The sequence below is a fragment of the Poecile atricapillus genome, chromosome 6 (genome assembly GCF_030490865.1).
Source record: "Poecile atricapillus isolate bPoeAtr1 chromosome 6, bPoeAtr1.hap1, whole genome shotgun sequence".
Classification (NCBI taxonomy): Eukaryota; Metazoa; Chordata; class Aves; order Passeriformes; family Paridae; genus Poecile; species Poecile atricapillus.
Window position 1 is genome coordinate 22,353,831 of NC_081254.1, and position 18,865 is coordinate 22,372,695.

An 18,865-nucleotide genomic window follows, 5' to 3' on the forward strand; every position below is an offset into this window, starting at 1 on the left:
AAGCAGAATGATATTCACAAATTTTAAGAAAATACACAAACTTGCTTCTTCTGGGAGGGTGGAAGTGAAGACCTCCAGAAAACCCATTACTGTCTCTGCATCTCTACCATTCCTACACCTATCAGGTAACAAAACTCCAAACAAATGTTATGATCTGAATCCTGAAAGAGAATTCAGGCAGGCATAGTAGTCTAATACTATACAGACATTTGAAAGATGTTACTGCATATTTTAACACTGACCTGTTTTATAGCCTGCTGTCTAGGGAACTGTTTATTTCTACACACCACTACTGAACCTGGCTTGCAAATCTAGAATCACAGTTCACAAAGCATAAAGAATTAATTTCTGAAGAGGATTCCCAGTCCTGCCAATTCTAACAGTCATGTACTCAGAGAGGCACTGTTTTTCCAGAAGCCCTAGCTGTACTAGCTGTATTAGTAATATAATTATTCATAATCTGAACCTTAAAAACAGAACCTTTATTTATAAAAACAAAATGAAAATGGGAACAATAATGGTTTAATAATTCTAAGACAAAAAGGAAGGTTCCACAGAAAGAAAATGAGGTTCTGGAATCTGATGCTCTAAACGGTGGTGACAACACATTTTTCATAATAAAATCAGTTTGTTGGCATGTCCCAAGAATGGATTGGAATGACTAGACAAAATAGTGAAAATACATCTCAATGTAGATATTATCCATTTATTAATATAATAAATTACCACATAATTTTTCTAATTTTCCCCGAAGTTAATCTAAAATTTTACTATTCCCTTATCTTGGTAAAGCAGAAGGACCATTTATAACCCAAAATGTTGCTGACTTCTAAGGTATTCACATCGATTTACACAAACAAATCTACAAAATTTTAAACAAGACTCAATTTTCCCTGACCCCTCAAGTCCTTGTATCTCCTACTACAAAGAAAAAAAGAAGTTTTAAGACAGAGTTCCAGAATTTGCTATACAAACATAATGAGAGCAAGCAAAACATTCTTCCAAAAAGTGTTCATAATTGAGTGACACAGGGATCCAATGAAAAACATTTGCCATAGCTCAGAATTTTCTGTAACAAGAAAAAATTTCAGCTGACCACTAAGAACAAAAAAAAAAAAAGGCACTGAATAATTTGAGAGACTCATAAATGCCTTCTTAGTCATGGGCCTAAACTAACATTCTACAAGAATATTCTTTCTTTATAGCAAACCCAAACTGTTTCTGTAACTATATATAAACAAATTTTATCTGCACAAATAGATTGGTAGTTGATGGTATCAACACAAACAAGTACGAACAATATTAATATTATACTCTCTCTCCACAGTGAAACTGGCTGCTAAAGCTAGATTTTTAATGATCACAGCATTCCTACACCAGTGTAAAATGTATACACTTAATTTTTATTTTCTTTTATAAAAGTTAGGTGAGAATGGAAACAACAGAACAGTGCATTTGGGGGTTCAACTGTATTTCCAAACAACTTTCAACTTTAGACATTTATCTAAAAATGTTTTCTGCTCAAGTACCAAGAAGGCTAGTTTGGCTAAATAAAAACACCTTTTTGTTCAACCTGACAAATCTAAAAAAATAATTAGAAAATAAAAACAATTAAATTCTGTTTCATATTGTAGGTTAGTTTAACCATGTATTGGAATCTTGTCCTACACTCTCTGAAATCTGTTTTAAGTAGGGGGACAAAGGCATAGCAGGTACCACAATGAAAACAAAAGCACCCAATGCTACATGGGCTTAACCTAAACTAACATAATTTCACGATATGATGGAATACTGATAGCTACTTTCCAAATCCACCTAACGGAAAATAAAAATTAAAAAAACCCTATAATTGTACTTAAATACTTAAATTACCCAGGTTAATGATATAAGGAATACCTCTAAGTGGGATTGCCAAGGAGGTTTTAGTGAATGACACACATATGAAACCATTTATTTTTATGTTGTCTCTCTCTATTTAATTTCTAAGTCTATGGAGTGAACACCACCGCTGAAGTTGAACTTCTTCCTTACACTTTTCCAAATAAAAGCAGAGAATGAGAAGACATGTATATTCAAATCAGTAATGACAGCAACTTTCTGAATGGCTCTCAAAACACAAATATTTCCAACAGGTGTCCAACTGTTTGATTTTATTGTTTCTATTTTTGTTGTCTTTTCCATAAATTGATTATTAAGAAAAAAACAAAAAAGGTGCAATCATAACAAAACAAACGTAACTATGCAAGATTCTTCCCTTTTTGTACGTTGTTTGGGCATAAAAATACAAACAACAGACTATTCATATGCTACACTGAAAATCTTCAAAGGCTCTAAAGGAGCCATATTAAGAAATATTCTTCATCTAAAAAATGCAGAAGTGCCATAACACAAAAGACTTCAAGAAGTATTATCTGCCTGGTCTTCTTTGACACCACTGCCACTGAATATGTTACAAAGCCATGGCCTGTGGCACCACTAAGGAGTGAACACTAACTCCAGAACTGAGCAGGGACTCAGCCTGTTTGCCAGCCCCTCCTGCAGTCAGAAATCCAGGGGCTTCCAGCCTTGCAGAGATACTCCTCTATGTTTACTGCTTCCCGTAAGTGTGCTGAATTAAAATGGGTGCACACTGAGTGATCAGAAATGTAAAGCTTTCACAAGAAATACCTGCAATGAGGTTATCTTCCCACAGCTTTCAGTAGAAACAATGCATGTGCTCACAGAACATCTGATACACTTGAAAGTCACTGGAAGTGTGACTTTTTCTAGAAGAAGTTAGAAAAATACTAACCAATTACTAGAAATCTCTGCTCACCAATGCAGCAATCTGATTATAAATGCATGTTAACATACTTGTCCAAACTGAACAATAACTAACTGGTTGAAAATACATCTTTGAAAAATAGAGTATGAAAATTACCTAAAATTAGAACAGAAGCAGAATACCATCTTCAAAACACAAAACAGCCTGGACATTACAACACTGGGTTTTCTTTTTCCCTTGCAATTTGATACATAGCTAAAAATCCAAAACCCTAAAGGAATTAAAAAGGAGGCATTCACATCAAGAAAGCTCCTCAAGACAAAATCTACAGGCTGTTCTTTGATGTGAACTGTTGGTAGTGCACAAAGCAGTAGCTGGTCTGGGATGACCCCTTTTTATCTTGCTAAATTCCAAAGGGAAACCAAATTGGTTTTCCCCAAAACACTGCTGAAAGGTATTTGTACTGCTACAGAAAGAAATTAACCTAATCCAAGCAAAAGAGTTTTGTACTTGGAGTAAAGGAATGCATTATGAAAATGTTTGAAAGAAGATGCAGTGTAACAAAAACCTCAAATACCAAAGATCACTGCAGCAGCATTCTTGCTGTATGCTGTAGCACAGACAGAGAAAAATACTGTGGGAGGAGGGATTTCACATCAGAGCATTGTCTGAAACAGCAGACAGCAAGGTCCTACTACACAAGGCAAGGTCAACCCAACTGGAGAGTCATCTGTTTAAGAAAACACACTATTATTAGATGCAAGTTATGCAGCACTTGTGCATACTAATAAAATAAAACCATTACCCCAAAAATAAATATTTTCAAATGGTAGCTTCAACTTCACTCTGTTTCTAATTTTTGTGTCTCATTTAAAACATCGAAATAAGTAACATAAAGAACACTGAAAATATCTGAGCAGTTAATTTTTTAACTACTTGTGAAATGTTACAACTGACAAATACAATAGCAAACTCAATTTTCCTTTAATGAGGAGGCACTACTGAAAATGTTGTAACAAGTTGTTAAATATTACTTACTGATAGCAGTGTAAAATAAAAAGTATCCCACAGTGGACAGCCTATTTAACTGTTATGATATGCCTTGGACTCCTGCGAGTAAAGTGTCCCAGTAAATACACTGGCCCACAGAATACGCTTCCTTGTACAAGACTCAAGCCTGCACTGTCTCAAGACCCAATGCTAAGCCAAGTACACACACAAGTTTCAGACATAAAGAATGCAGGAGGCAGCTCCATGGGGCACGTCACATACCCGAGAAGGTTTGTGTTCCTGCTGCTCTAAATGATTTACTGAAAGAGCTGGTATTACCTGTGGCACCGCCACTGACACTTGATAAATGCGAGCACTGTAGCAGGCTCTCAAAGGAGGATAATTCTGGTGGAGAGTTGAGCTCATTTCTCTTAGCTCTTGTTACCAGGTTTCAGTAAGTGCTGCCACATCAAGCTCTTGCTTGAACATGTTGGATTATTTATGAATGACTGGGCAGTTAATAAAGTATTGGGGATGGCCTAGTTTAAAATCAGTGACATTAATTCTCTCACACAGACATGTTAGCATGACAGAGTATGTGAGACCAGAGGATCAGACTGATCCCATACTGACATACTTACAAACTTAACTTCTGTGTTTCTAGTAACACCAAAATTCTGTGCCTTGAAGCAGAATAAAAATATTAGAGACCTCCCATATAGGAAATTCATAGAAAGTCTGTCAGCACCTTATCCTCAACTCTTAAACACAAGTCTTGTTTTAGAAGATAGATATTTTGCTCTAAACAAATCAAGGAGTGAAATATGACCAATATCTGGCAGTACCATGACTATACAAAACCCCACCCATAAGCAGATAGATAGATATACATAAATATATATATAGGTTTGTCAAGACAAATAAAGCAGTATGCAGAGTAAGCTGGACTGCTCTCACATAATACATACTTAGTCATGTAGGTCCTCAAGTACATGAGCAGCATGTCTCTTCTAAACTATTAAGGCAGCTCAGGAAGGGACAGAATTAGGGAAAAACATGGATTTCAATCGAGCATAGCTTTCTAAAACAGAGACATGATGAAAAGCCTTATTTACAAATGAATCAGACTGCATATCAAAGGTACAGACAGCTGTTAACCTGTTGTCTGCACCATCAAATGACAGCCATTGCTCAATGAAACCATCAATGGCTGCATTGTGAACAGACATGAGAGTAAGTCTGTCCATGCTGGAGCTGCATGATTCATTCCAACGTTTCAGTTACTGGTATTTTCAAGAAGTATATAAAATAAACAAAAAAGATGTGAATTACTGCTAATAACATGTATCATTGTCATTTATAAAACTTAAGAGTCATAGTCACGACCCAAAATCCATTTTGCACAAAGTGCTGTCGAAACAGGAAGCAAAATGACAACCCATGTTCTGAAGTGCTGTCATCAGTGCTTTAAAAGAAAACACTCCTAAAGAAATGCTTTTGTAAATATGCACATAAATTAAGATGATCACTAAAAAAACTCTTAGTTAAATGTCGAATTAAAAAATCCCTATGCAAATCATGGGCTCCTGATGAAATAATAGTTTAATTACTTTTTACCTCCTTAATAACTGAAGTTTTCCTTTAACTAATTCTCCTTTCAAATCCAAGAACTGTCGCTAAATTATAGCTGCTCTTCTCTGAAAAAAGAAGGAAGAGCTGGTTACTTAAGCAAAATGTTTCCAGTGGTTATAAACCTACTATCTTTCATGAACACTCACAACTGTCACTTTTCAGAATGTGCATTGCTCCTATATTGGATTTCCATGCAGGTTCTAGTCACTAGTAGATCTTAACACTCATATTTCTCTTAAACAAAACAGCCTTTTGATAAAAGGAATACTCATTTCTATGGATACTTACAAATGGTGCTCAAATTGTTTCATTCCATTCTTTTGGATAACCTAAATACAGAGAATTTCTTTTTCTCATATTACAAATCTCCCAAATCTCAAATTAACTTATCATCTCCACGAACTTGCTCTATGATCTCCAGTAAACACAGTTTTGAGAAATCTTCTATTCTGCAGTAGGGTTTTCATGTTTCTTGATCTAAAAGTTTTACCTTGTGGCATTTCTTTTCCTCCTTAATGTCTTGTAACTCTGGTTTGAACATCGCACTTTTATTGCATAAAATGTACCACATGAAATTAACATTAACTGAGAGGACAGGAACCACACTGCCTCATCTACAGTCACAAATAATAAACTTAATAACAAACTTTTTACCATGTATGAAAACACAAATGAACTCATTACAGTATCTGAGATTACTACCTCAATATGGCAAGAATGAATTTTATTTAGATGGCTAAGAAAGCAAGATTTCTAGTAATCCTCTGCAAATTTATGCAGACTAGACATACTCTTTTATGTCTTGGGAATTTCTCTTGAGCACTTCCAAATACACAAAACATAGCGTGTCTGTTTCTGTTTTCATCCTGTATGTTTCACTGCTCACATATTTGTTTTGGTGTTTTTGTAATGATCACAAATGCTGCTTGTTTGCCACTGACTTTTTAAGGGATGTGATACCACTGATCAAAGATGATTATTTGTAGATAATAAAATATGACTTCTTAAACTACACAATAGTCACTGCTCTGCAGTGACTACTAAGTGGCTGCTTCATAATGGCATAGTGGCAGGTTCTCTGATCTTCCTTCAAATATACAAACATAAAGAATTGAAATATTTAGCAAACTTTTGTCATACTAACATAGAGGATGGAAATATTTGGAAAACTTTATCAAACTTTTAGCATAATAAATACAATAAGGCCAATTCTGCTCTTCACACAAATGCCTCACTATGAAACAAAACATTTTACTGTTCCTTGAAGTACAGCTGATCCTTCAGGCATTTCTCTACCACTTTCAATCCAGCTCTTTCATTTCCCTTATCAGAAGAAGCCCAGTTCACAGTCACCTGTATAGGCTCTTCCCTTTATCACCTGTGCTGGTGGCATCCCAAGAGGGTGCAACAGAACAGATAAGCATCACACCTAGACACTTTGGTCCTGATCCTACAAACACTTTAGCAAAACTACTTCTGTAAGTGTTTGCAGACTTCGAGTCCTTCTAACTCAACAACACTTCACCAAGTGGGGCAAAGAGAAGTCTGGAGCTGGGAGGAATGCATTGCCCCTTCACGCCTGGGTGTCAGGGCCTGCAGCAGCCCCAAAGAGCAGAGACCCAGCGAGGGGGGAGAGAGGGACAGCACCCCTGTCGCTTACAGCCACAGGCTCCTTCCAGCGCCACATCTCCCATGCGCTGAACCAATCCTGGATAAAATTTTGCTAAACTTTAACGTAAAAATTACAATTGATTGTACAATCACAGCGGAAAAGAGAAAGTGAGGGATGAATTTAGAAGAGTTTCTAAACTCTTCATGTGAGATGACGGCAGCCCACCCCAATTTTCTTTTGCATTTGGGGTTTTCTTGAACCCTCCTAGAGGAAGAGGGAGAGCCCGTAAGCCGAAGGTCAGGCCGGGAGGGCGCGGGGGCTGCGGAACATGGCCGAAAGCGGAGCCCCCGCCCGCCCCCGGGCACGGCCGCAGCGGGCAGCCCTCGGCAACCCCCCGAGAGCCCTGAGGGTCGGGACCCGGCCTCAGAGAGCCCCCAGAGGAGAGCCAGCCACGGGAGTCAGGGAAAGAGCCCGTGAGAGCGGGCAGGATGTGCAGGGGACGCACCTTTCAGCGTCCCCTCGGCATCTTGTCCTTCTCCTCGGGTCGGCGGTGACTCCAGCGGCGGCGGGGCCGCGGCAGCGGAGCGCTCTGCGGGACGGGGCCGCCCCCGCCTCGCCAGGGCTCCACGGCCGCCGCTGCCCGGGGCGGCGGAGCGAGCGAGGCGCCTTCCCCGGCGGGCCGGGGGCGGGGGCTGCGGGCGCGCACCGCCCCGCCGGGCCCGGGAGGGACGAGGAGAGCTGGGGAGGGGCCGCGGGGCAGCGCCGCCGGCTGAGTCAGCCGCGGGCGGAGGGCGCGGGGCCGCCCGGGAGGGTTGCCCCGGGACCGCCCCTATTCGGTTGCGGAGAGCGTGTTTCTCCCACCGGATGGCTGCCCTCGGGACGGGTCGCTAGGAACATCCCCTGGACACGAGACAGAAGGGATGCGGTAGCTCCTCCTTGTCCCGCCCTGCAAGTCCCGCGTTCCCACAGGCACGGCGCGCTGCGGGCGGCGTGTGGAGCGCTGCACGTCCCGCAAGTGCGGCAGCGGCAACCGCTGGCCCGGGTCCCGCGTGAGCGCGGCTGCTCCTGAAGGACCGGGCGCCGCCCGCTGAGGGGACTCCCGGAGCCAGAGAGCGCGCCCCGGGTCCCGTCCCGCCGCTGCGAGCTGCCAGCTGGAGCCGCCCGCGGAAGAGTTTCCCCCTACCTCCCGCAAATGGGCGCCGTCGGCCAAGCGCCCCGGCCCCGCGCCTCCGCACCGCGGAGTAGCGGCGCCGTCCCGCGCGGCTGGAAGCGGGCCAGCGCCATCGCCGTGCGCGCCGTGCGAGCGGGGGCCGGGGCGGGGGCGGGCCGGCCGCGGCTGCCTCACCGCATCGGAATGTGGGCCCGCGCCCCCCGCGCCGCGGAGCGCGGGAAGCGCGGCCGCGCTCCGGAGCGGGTCGGGGAGCGCAGCCCCGGCCCGGTGCCTCGCCCCGGCGCCTCCGGGGACAGCGCGGAGCCTGGGAGGGAGCGCAGCGCGGCGTGGTTTCATCGGCGCTGCAGGACAACGCGGTTTGGTGAAGGCAGCAGGGCACCTCTGCCTGCGATTTTTTCCATAAGAAGTACAAGAAGGAAAAGAGTCTCGTAAAGTTCCAGTTTAAAGGAACCATTCTCAATTTTTAAACTGGCGAGAGCTATATATTGGCTATAGCTAACACGGGTTTGTTAAGGACGTTTTTATGTGAAGGGCACCGATTCTCATAACAAAGGTATGCGGAGATTGTGTCTCAGTGTGGGGCTGTAAAACTTACAGGTCATTTATTTCATTTTCTTTGGAAGCAAGGAACTCATCGTACCATTTTACATTATACTATGTACATTATACTACCACTTGAAAATCAGATCTATCGTGTTCTAGGTGTTCTACTTTGTTACCTGAGCAAACACTTGTCACCTTATTGCAATAATTATCTTGTGAGCATAATACAATAGTATTGATGTCCTGTAGATAGTAATAACAGTGGAAAAAGTCTATTAGAAAATTCTATATTCAACAAATACATCAAAAAAGCCAGTGAAGTTACCCACTGGTGAGTTACGTATTTTCAAACAGTTTTTATGTTGTTATTTGGATTTTTAAAACAAATTAGGTCAGGTATAGTGTGTTATATATATTTGTTCGCTTATAAATTCCTGGCTTTACATTTATTATCTATTCTGAATCTTTCCATGGTTTACAGGTTCTGATTATTAGAACAGAGAAGAAAATACATCCACCACAGTAAAGCACCTTGATCTTTTTAGCGGAATACCATCTAAATAATTTATTGTTTAGGAGACACGAGACATGGTCAGTCTGAACTAATTTAGGTTAATTAGTCTGCAATATTGATCATTCTATATTGAAATACAATACATATTGGATAAAATCCAGGTCCTGTGGAAAATGTAACATTCCCTTTGCCTCCAGCGTGGCCTGGATTTCATTCACTGCATATAGTGTCCAAAAAAATGCCATAAGACAATATTTTGCAAAAATTGAAATTTGAGTAGTGAATCTTTTCCAATGTTTTGTGTGATCTGTGTATTTTCCAGTGCTTTCATATATTTAGAGCCTGACTATTGGCTCAAAGTACATTCAATTAATATTCTAGTGTACACTACAACTTGTGTCAGTTACTTCATAAGTTGTGCAATGGGTTTTCAGCTCTACAATAGTGACAATGAATTATCCTTCAAACACAAAGGCAGCACCAACCTTTTCATGGAAGCTTTTTCCAGTTTCTCTCTGATTTTCCATTTGTTTTAAAGAGTGCAGGAAAGTTGCTATCACATTATTCCAGGGGAAAATACATATAACTGTTCCTTTACAATGTGTTTGCACTTCCAAAATTCCAGCAATAAAAGATATCCTATACTGAAAAGGAAGTGTTACATTTTACTGAATGGAAAATTTGAAGAAATTACCATATCCTTGATTTGCCAAAAAGGCATGTCTTCAGGCATATATCAAGGGGCCAACTTAGCATACCAGGGATCAATAACAAGCTCTAGCAATATGTTGCATTAAGAATTTTACTCTTGAGATTCAGCTCCTCACCTGTAATTTGAAGACTTCTTGTTTCATCAGGATACCGGACAATTATTTAACAAAAGTAACATTTTTGCACACTGTCAAAGCTACATGTTAGATACAACAGTGAGAGGTGCTCTCTACAAAATAATTAGAGTCTCACATTCTCCAGGATGACATTTGCTTCTCTGAAACTGTAGGCAAGAAGAAATTATGAATATCAAAAAAGCTGTAGGACTGCTCTTTTCATAAAATGTATTTATGCAATTAACAGTTCAGAAATTGCATCCGTGGTACCAAGCATTAGAGGATGAGAAAAATTTGATTATGAAGAAATAATGGTGTCTAGATATACGTAATAAAGTTACTGCAAGCAGACCTACTTGGGAAGAAGCTCATTTCCTTGGTGACAAATTGGAAAGCTGCTGTTAGGACTGTTAGCCAGGACATCTCTCCCTGGTTGTACACAGAATGGAAGTGACTCCTCTCAAAAAAAGTCACCTCCCTTTCTTCAAATTTGTTCCCAAGGTGGGAGAACTCTGCAGGCAGCCAGAATTCCACTTTCTCTGGGGGACTCCCACATCTGAGCTTTGTAGAAGTGAATTTTGAGCTGCCTGGCAACCTCAACGTTGTACAGATGAAAAAAGTATTTTTTTGCTGGACTTAACTCACGGGTCATGGTTTCTTTTTAACATTTTCAGCCAAGCAGAGAGTGCCTTGAGAATGCTTCAGTTTTCTCCCTCATTGTACATCAGTGTCTACCCTGTTCTCATGAGAACTCTCTCTTAGTCATCACATTATACTCCACTGCTCCATCAGGCTTGACGATCTAGAAAGACAACACACCCAGCTCAAACACAGTATTTATAAGTAGAGAAAAATACAGCACTTCCAGAAAATATTGATGTGTCTCACAGTCTTCTATCAACCATGCATTTTGGTATTTGGGTTACAGAATTGATTTAGAGATGAACTTCAAAGTGATGCATAAATATTAAATTCCACACATTCCTGTGAGATGGTAAGTATTATTCACATTATACAGATAGGGAAACTAAAGCAATATGAGTTTACTTGGGCAATTTTCCCATCAGGAAAAAAAAAATACAGTGGTAGGTAGCATCAGTACTCAAGAATACCTGGCTTTTTCTGCACTCAGTCTGAACTATGTATCATTTGCCTAAACCCTGCAGTATAATGTATAAAGGAATATTTTTTTTTAATCATGGTATTATATAGCAATATTTTCAAACAATTTATTTAACAAATTACATAAAACACTTAAAATATGCTTTTAGTTTAAAACAAAATAGCCAAAAGGTTTTTCCTTGGGCTTTGCTCCAAAATTCACCCTTCAGTTAGGACTAAAGAAAAGCACGCACACTTGCACAAATGCAAACAGAAATTCTACAAGAAAATTAGAAACACATGAAAGTAAGGGTTGAGAATGTTTTCTTAACTGCACTCTGGTTCCAGTACAGCAGCATTTTCATTGATTTAGTAATGGATAGGCAGTTTTCTTGTGAAGAAACACACAGGCTTTATCTGCAATTAATTCCTTGCTTCCAAGAAACCAATTATCATTCTACAGAAGTACAGCCCATGGAGGCAGGGTGGCGACTGCTCTGTCAGGGCATCTCCGCTCTCTGTAAAGCACAACCCTGCTTCAGTCATAATGGGATTCTGCCCCATGAAAACAGTTCTTACAGAAAGGCAGTTTCACTTAATACAAGTATTTCACTGAGAGACCTATTTTGAGGCTGTTTGTGATTGATAGATAAATAATCCTAACCAGTACAACTTCTATACTGATTCAAAATAATAAATAAACAATTAATAAATAAATATATAAATGAGATAAACTACTTGAATTTCTGAAATTGTTTTTAAATTATTAACTCTAGACTGGAGGTTTCTTATGAAGTCTGCTATTCTACAAATGTTCCAGAAGGTTTGTAACTATATTCCAAACTTAATATTACTTTGTGTGATGTGAGGTCAGTTTCGCCTGGTTATTATAACCATCAGCAGTCATGGAGGCAATTCTGAAAGTCTAATGCACTTGCTCAAAGACTTTCTGACATTTCAATTAGGAAAAAAAAGATGTAGCTAGATTTTAAAAAAAAATAGCAGTTAAAATAAAGCTGAAATAATTAAGCTTTGAAAATTACATCAGCTGTTTAACTTTCAAATAATTAATAAAGTCATCCCCCAGTTAATCTTTGGAAAAGATACAAAAGGTTTCGTAGTAAACTTGAAAAAAGCTCACACACTTTTTTCAAGTATCTCTAGGAGAGAACATTTCTGCTGAGGAAAAAGAATTGTAAATATGGAATAATCGTTATTTTGGCTACACAAGTTTTAGTCTGAGAAATTTCATATTTCAGTTAAGTAGCTCTTGATGTAGATCAAAGAAAGACTTCTATGCCTTAACTGTATTCCCATGGTTTAACTTAGCTATGTTTTTAGTATGCCATTATTTTATGATGATTTTTAAGTTAGAGACTACATCAGAATACAGGTCCTCAAAACATTGGAGTGATAACTCTTGTTTATTTCATATTACATTTCAGGGACAATGGAAGCCAAAGTATTAATACTAGTAATTGAATAAGGTTAATAAATTTTAAAAAATTGAATACTATACCATAATTTTCTGCTGATTCTCCCTAAAAAAAACCCAGAAGATGGAAAATACATAGCTATTAATTGATTAATCTATGATAATTTGGGGGTGAATAATATACATAAATATTAGTGATTTTTAAATGGCAAGTAAGTAGCACTTTCATTCCACATCAATTTATACAGCCATGATGAAAGTGTATTCAGAAGCCTGCTTTATTACTTTCTTCATATAGCCTTAAAGTTCCCCAAACACTCAGTAAAATCCCTAATGCATTTATAATGATAAAACGTGTTGTTTCTTGCATAAAAGTACATGGTCCAACCAGAATGGAGTATTGTCCTAGTATCTCAGCAATAAAGCCTGATTTATCAAATCTATTACATGTATTTGTTTAATGCCATTAACTGCTGAAGTTCACCCAATTAATGGTGTTGAACACTATTTCTAGGCTTGTTTGTCCTGACTGACATTTTCAAGGGAGCTTCACCAAAAGGTATTTCTTCTATTACCTCATGATTGTGTCTTTAGTTTGAATACTAAATTACCACTGCACTCACAGATTCCCTTCATGTGCAAAGCAACAAGTTTCCTGACTTGCCTGTGCTGTCATCCCTTTAAACAAGCAGTCAAGACAATGAGTTATTCATGTAATAAATTATAAAATCTCTATTGTCTTTAATGCTCATGTCTAAACAACAACCAGTCTACAAGTTAATTTAATATTAACCCCATTCAGTTTCTTTATTGGCAACCTGCCATAGTATACATTTGACCAAATTCAAGAACCAAGGCAAGAATTTTTGTTTAGGTAACCAACCAGAACATTTAAAGCCATAAGATATTTTAACTTATTTTCTTTTAATAGGTAAAAAATATGGGTGTCAACACAATGGGAATCATACTAGAAAACATGTAATTACCCAGTATGTTAGTATTTTTCTCTTCTTAGTGTTAAGGTACTTCATGTTGGGTGATTCCAAGTACCCTCTACATAAAAAGTGTAACTCAAAATCTTGTAGTGTTTTCACTGTGTAATGTAATTCACTGCAGTTTTAATGCAGCATTATATTAACAGAATAATTGAAAAGAAAAATAAAGTGAATAAAACCTTTTAGCACTGTAACAGCACCCATGTTTTAGCCTGGTAAGCACATCAATGTTTTTCTGAAATCTATAATAGGTAAGTAAATAATAATCTAGTGTTTTCTATGAAGGCTGACTGATTAGGTGTTGAAAATATGAGAGCATGGGAATGCTTGTGGTTAATAGTTCTTCAGAAATGAGCATTTATGACCAGAACTTTCCACAGAAGAAGCCAGACAATCAGACTGCAAAAAGGGTAATCACTATTTTGTTCTTTGCTCATGAAATTAAAAAAAGGATATTAAATTTGCAATATCTATTACAGTCTTCTCCCCAAAAAAAGAAAAATATTAAATTGACTGTAAATTCTAAAAATATGTATTTTACAATCCATTTGTAAAGTTCTAGTACTAAATATTTAAAGGAAAAAAAATTGCCTTGTTCCATTGTCACATCAGTGCACATAGTTTCACAGCTAGTCCTGAACAACACAATTTTATGTAACCTTAAATACAACAGAGCTTTAGTAAAATGTTTTTTCTTTTATAATAAAACCAAAATAAACTTCTGCTTCTGTTTTATATGCCAGTTGAGATTCTTTGCAGTAATTCCTTCCACATCTGCTCTGCAGCTTTCAGGTTTATAAAAGCAGCATCTCCCAATTTCCTTTCATCAAGATATCCATATGCTGTGTTTTATAGACATGTTGGTACAGTTTAACACGGAGTCACTAATTACAACTTGGAGTCATATATATTCTAAGGCTAAGAAAATAACTACATGTGGTTATGAGCATTCAATACTGAAAATCCCAGACAATCTAGTCAAAAATTCTTCAAAGCATGATAACATACCAATAAAAGTACACCTGAAATTATCATGAAAGTCATAAAAGAAAAATTGCTACTTAAAGGAAAAAATTAAATAATAAAACTGTACATAAGCACCACCAAATTCTAAACTAATGACCTAAAATCATGTGCAGAAACGTTACCAAGAAGATTGTGACAGCAAAACTGCTGCTAAAGAATAAAATGGTTTGTGAATGGAGCTGGTATGGAAACATCTTCATAAATTTGTTTTGTCCAAAACAAATTTCTAGGATTTCTGAAGACAGTTCAGTGTTGGTATCTCCTGGTTTCAAGTTTCTCAGTCCAGTGCATTGTAAATGTGATCGGCTTTGCAGTGAACAGATCATCGATGGCAGCATTTGAGGGGACAGAAAGCACAAGATGACCCCAAACCACATTAACCTTCACCATATGCAGGATTAGAGTTTTGCAGCGTCCTGATGGATCTGTAGTGCTGTATTCCCTTTCCTGATCACCCTTACTGCACACCCAATACTCCTGTCACCCTGAGAGTACAACCATAATAGCTCCCATTGATTCCACCTGAGAGATGACAGTGTAAGCACAACTGAAGGTAGCTGCTGCTCTTTACAGCAAATTGTATGTTGTATGCATGGTAATGATCTATATAAAAAATATAGAGGCCTAAACATATCCATTAAGCTCCAGAGAAAGAGATCTAGGCTGCAATTTTAAAAAGTGCAGTGTAACCCTTCATGCTTCTGTCTAGAAGTTCCTAATGCTTTAAAAATGTTCAATGGGAGAAATGAAATGTCAGGAATGCTTTTTCATTAATTACCCACCTGGAACATATTTCCAAATGTGCATATGAAAGAGGAAATCTGTCCTGTCACAAAAAAAAAAAAAAAATCTTTAAAGACTGCAAAAATGCTTTCAGTCCTGAAATTAAGTTCTAAATATCTAAGGAGACAAAAGGCAAATTAGAAAAACATGCTACAAAAATATCTGTGGGCATCAGAGAATTTGGGAAGACCAGAATCCTCCAGAAAATTTAAAAGAGCAGAATCAAGCTGGTAAACATATTTTTCTTGAGGAAAAAAATATTTAAGTTTCTTGATCAAAACTGACATCTAGAGTGCTACAGGCTAAAATATTGTCCATCACCTTAAGCCCAAAGTTTCCAGATTTAAAAAAAGGCATAGTAAAGAAATAGAAATGTGGTTATAACTCTAGTTTTCCTATTTTTTTCCATGCTAATAATGGGATACGGGCTGTAATCTGAAGCAAGCAACATGCTGTCAAGGGTATTCTTATATAATCAGCAGAGAACAAACTGTTCCTTCCCTTCCTTAAATCTGTACCCAATCACACAGACAGGCTTCAGTGGGACAGCTTTGCTACAGAGAATTTGCCAATGAAAGAACAAAGATTTTCCCCCAGACTTTTCCTATCCCTTTTCTCCCTCTTCCCTCCCCCTCCTAAAAAAATAAGAGATACAAGAGACCATTCTGTAAAGCCGTGTCAAGATGATTTATGATAGACATTGAAATTAAAATGTACAAGTCTTCTTGATGCAAAAAATATGGTTAATCTGTAAAGCTTATAGCTTGTCTTAATACATGTATATGTGTATATTTCACACTTTCCTTCCTTCCTTGAAAAAACAACATAGCTGTGCTGATAACATCAGAAATTGAAATTAGCCACCTTTTTTGCAAATTAAGTAACAAACTGCAAAGAAAATACAGCTACATGATTCTGGCAGGTAAAGCAGAAAAGGGAAATAAATCACATAAGCAAACGAGGCTTCTGGGGAAGAAAAGGCTGTCTTGCAACTTGCAGCTCTCCCATGAGAGATTTCAGATTGTAGTATTTTGTTATCACTCTCCATTTTTAATAATGAAAAAAACGTTTTGTCATATGGCAAGAATAAAGAACATCACCTAAGTGTTCTCATATGGACTCCCTACATACATTACTACAAATGGCAGAACATAGGGTCTGATTCACAGAACATAAAGATGATGTTTATTGAAGAAATTCAACACACATCTTTTACAAGGCATGGATTGACATGAAATAATTCTGGCAAAGTGAAAAAAACCCAGTAGAATCAGGTTTACTTTTTAAAAGCAAACAGCTTTTTCCTTCACTTCCTGATCAAAACTCAATAGTGACTGAACAATTTTTATGGTACTATAAAGGAATATTTGTTTTATGTAATAAAGTTGTAATTGGAAAACAAGAAAGTAAATAATATCTGATTCACAGTGCACTGTATTTTTATAAAATAAAATGGATTTGCCACGTAGCCTTTCCAAATAATATTAAAAAGGTTTTCCTCTTCTCTAACATTACTCAGCTTCCCAAAAACTGTCCAGTACTTGCTATGAAGTAGAACAACACCTAAGAGTGCCAGTTAACACCAGCAAAAAATACTCCAGCCAACCCTCCGATGGAAAACATGTTGACAAGTATTCTTTTCTAGCTCTCTGTAGTACTTAGCCATGACACCTCCTCCCTTTCTAGTATTTCTCTCCCTTAATTTAAGTTGGTACAACCTTTCCCAGTCTACCAGGCTTTATGCACAGTATGGTGCATCTATGCTCAAAAGCTTGTACAACTTCCTTATTTAATCAGCTGCTCTGCCTGAAGAGCCTCTTGCAGCACACCTGCTCCTGTCCATAGCCCAGAGCAGCAGTTTCTGGGAAACCCTGGCATTGGAAATATTTGGTAGCAGCGCCTGGGGATGAGGTACTAGATGATGTATAAGGTGATGCACCAACAACCTGCTCAAGTACTATGCAGGGGTCTCACCCCAGCCCCAAAATAAAAATTAAGAGTGGGACAGAAATATTTTTAAGTCCCCCAGCCAAACAGGAGAAAGAGAGCAACAAGGTCAACTGCTCAGACAGCATATGTGCTCTGTTTCTGTGGAACATTAGAACCTGTAGCTTAAATTCACCTTAGCCCACCACAACTTGCCACAGCAATTCGTACAGTAAAGATGTACTTGTTATCCCTCCCTTTTCAGTTTATTTATTTATTTATTTTTAATAGTAAAAATGTTTAGGACATATGCTAGATACCTGGACTGCATCATACCCAGTACCATCATTATTGGTAAAATGTCCAATCTCATTACAAGATCCCTACCAGCTCACTGATGTTCACATCAAGGCGGCAGACCCTCTCTCCTTGCTCCCTAGAACTGCAGAGAGAGCCTTGCCAAAGTCCTCCAGCACCACCTAGAATCTTTTGCTTTGGGGAGGTGCAGGATAGTTTAAAACATCAGAGAAAGGAGTTTAAGAGTTTAAGAAATTATTCAATACTGCTGAGCAGTACTCTGTGTAGTCAATACAATGCTTCAATAGCATTTGGAATCCTACTTAATATTTGCACTAAATATTTACATCATTGTACTGAAACTTCTAATGTCTAGATCTATGGATTTCGATTTTTAAAACGATTTAATCTTACACCCTAAGGAATAAATCAAGAAAGACAGCCCCACCTGCTGACAGAACAGTCACACTACAGAGGGAAATGAACTTACTCGCTGGCTAGAAAATCATGAGTTTTCTTTCTACCTCTTTCGTACAGACCCCAAAAACACTTCATTCCAGCACCACAAGTACCCAAATCTCTTTTTCCCTTTGCTCAGCATATAAACTCAGCTGGAAAAACAGTTTGTTATCCTTTTTAGAATTCATTGCTCCTTGACAGGATAATGTGTGAACTATATTCCGTAGTGTCAGAAAATACAGTTCCACAGAAGCTAATTGAAGGACAATCAGCTGAAACCTATTTGAAGAGTTCATCTGCGTATGTTATCTCATGTACTACTTCCTGTGCTCAGGACTATAAGAACACTGTCAAATCAATGAAGTGCAGTGTTCATAAGTATCTTGCAACTTCAGTGAAGTTTGTTTTCTAATAATGGGAATGCTTTTTAATTTTAAATCCTTTGATCTCTTTTTCTTTTGAGTTTTGTTTGGTTTTTTGGTTTGGTTTTTTTGGGTTTTATTTGCTGGGTTTTGGTTGTGTTTTCTTTTTGTTTTGTGTTTCTGTGGGGTTTTTGTTGGTGTTTGTTTTGTTTTTGGGGTTTTTTGTTGGTTTTGTTGGGTTTTTTGGTGTGGGGGTGAATAGCATACTTCTGTAATTTTGTTTCAAGAGTTTTATTTTCTAGTAATAGCCTTTGTATCTTATGCTATGTCACTAATTATTTCTAAATAAAGATTTTAATACTATTCAAAAAGCTCTTTCCCCCCACCCCTTCCCTCCAAGACTGAATTTCTATCTATTAGATTAGCTG

General features: G+C 38.3%; 1 protein-coding gene across 1 annotated transcript in view; it reads right to left on the reverse strand.

The window, feature by feature from the left end:
- The window catches only part of PLCE1 (phospholipase C epsilon 1), a 139,563-nt gene extending 131,897 nt beyond the window's left edge, over positions 1-7,666 (reverse strand). The window contains exon 1 of the mRNA XM_058842127.1: positions 7,504-7,666. The gene's annotated coding sequence lies outside the window, so the exon portion shown is untranslated. The remainder of the gene's footprint in view (positions 1-7,503) is intronic.
- Between the last annotated feature and the right edge of the window lie 11,199 nt (positions 7,667-18,865).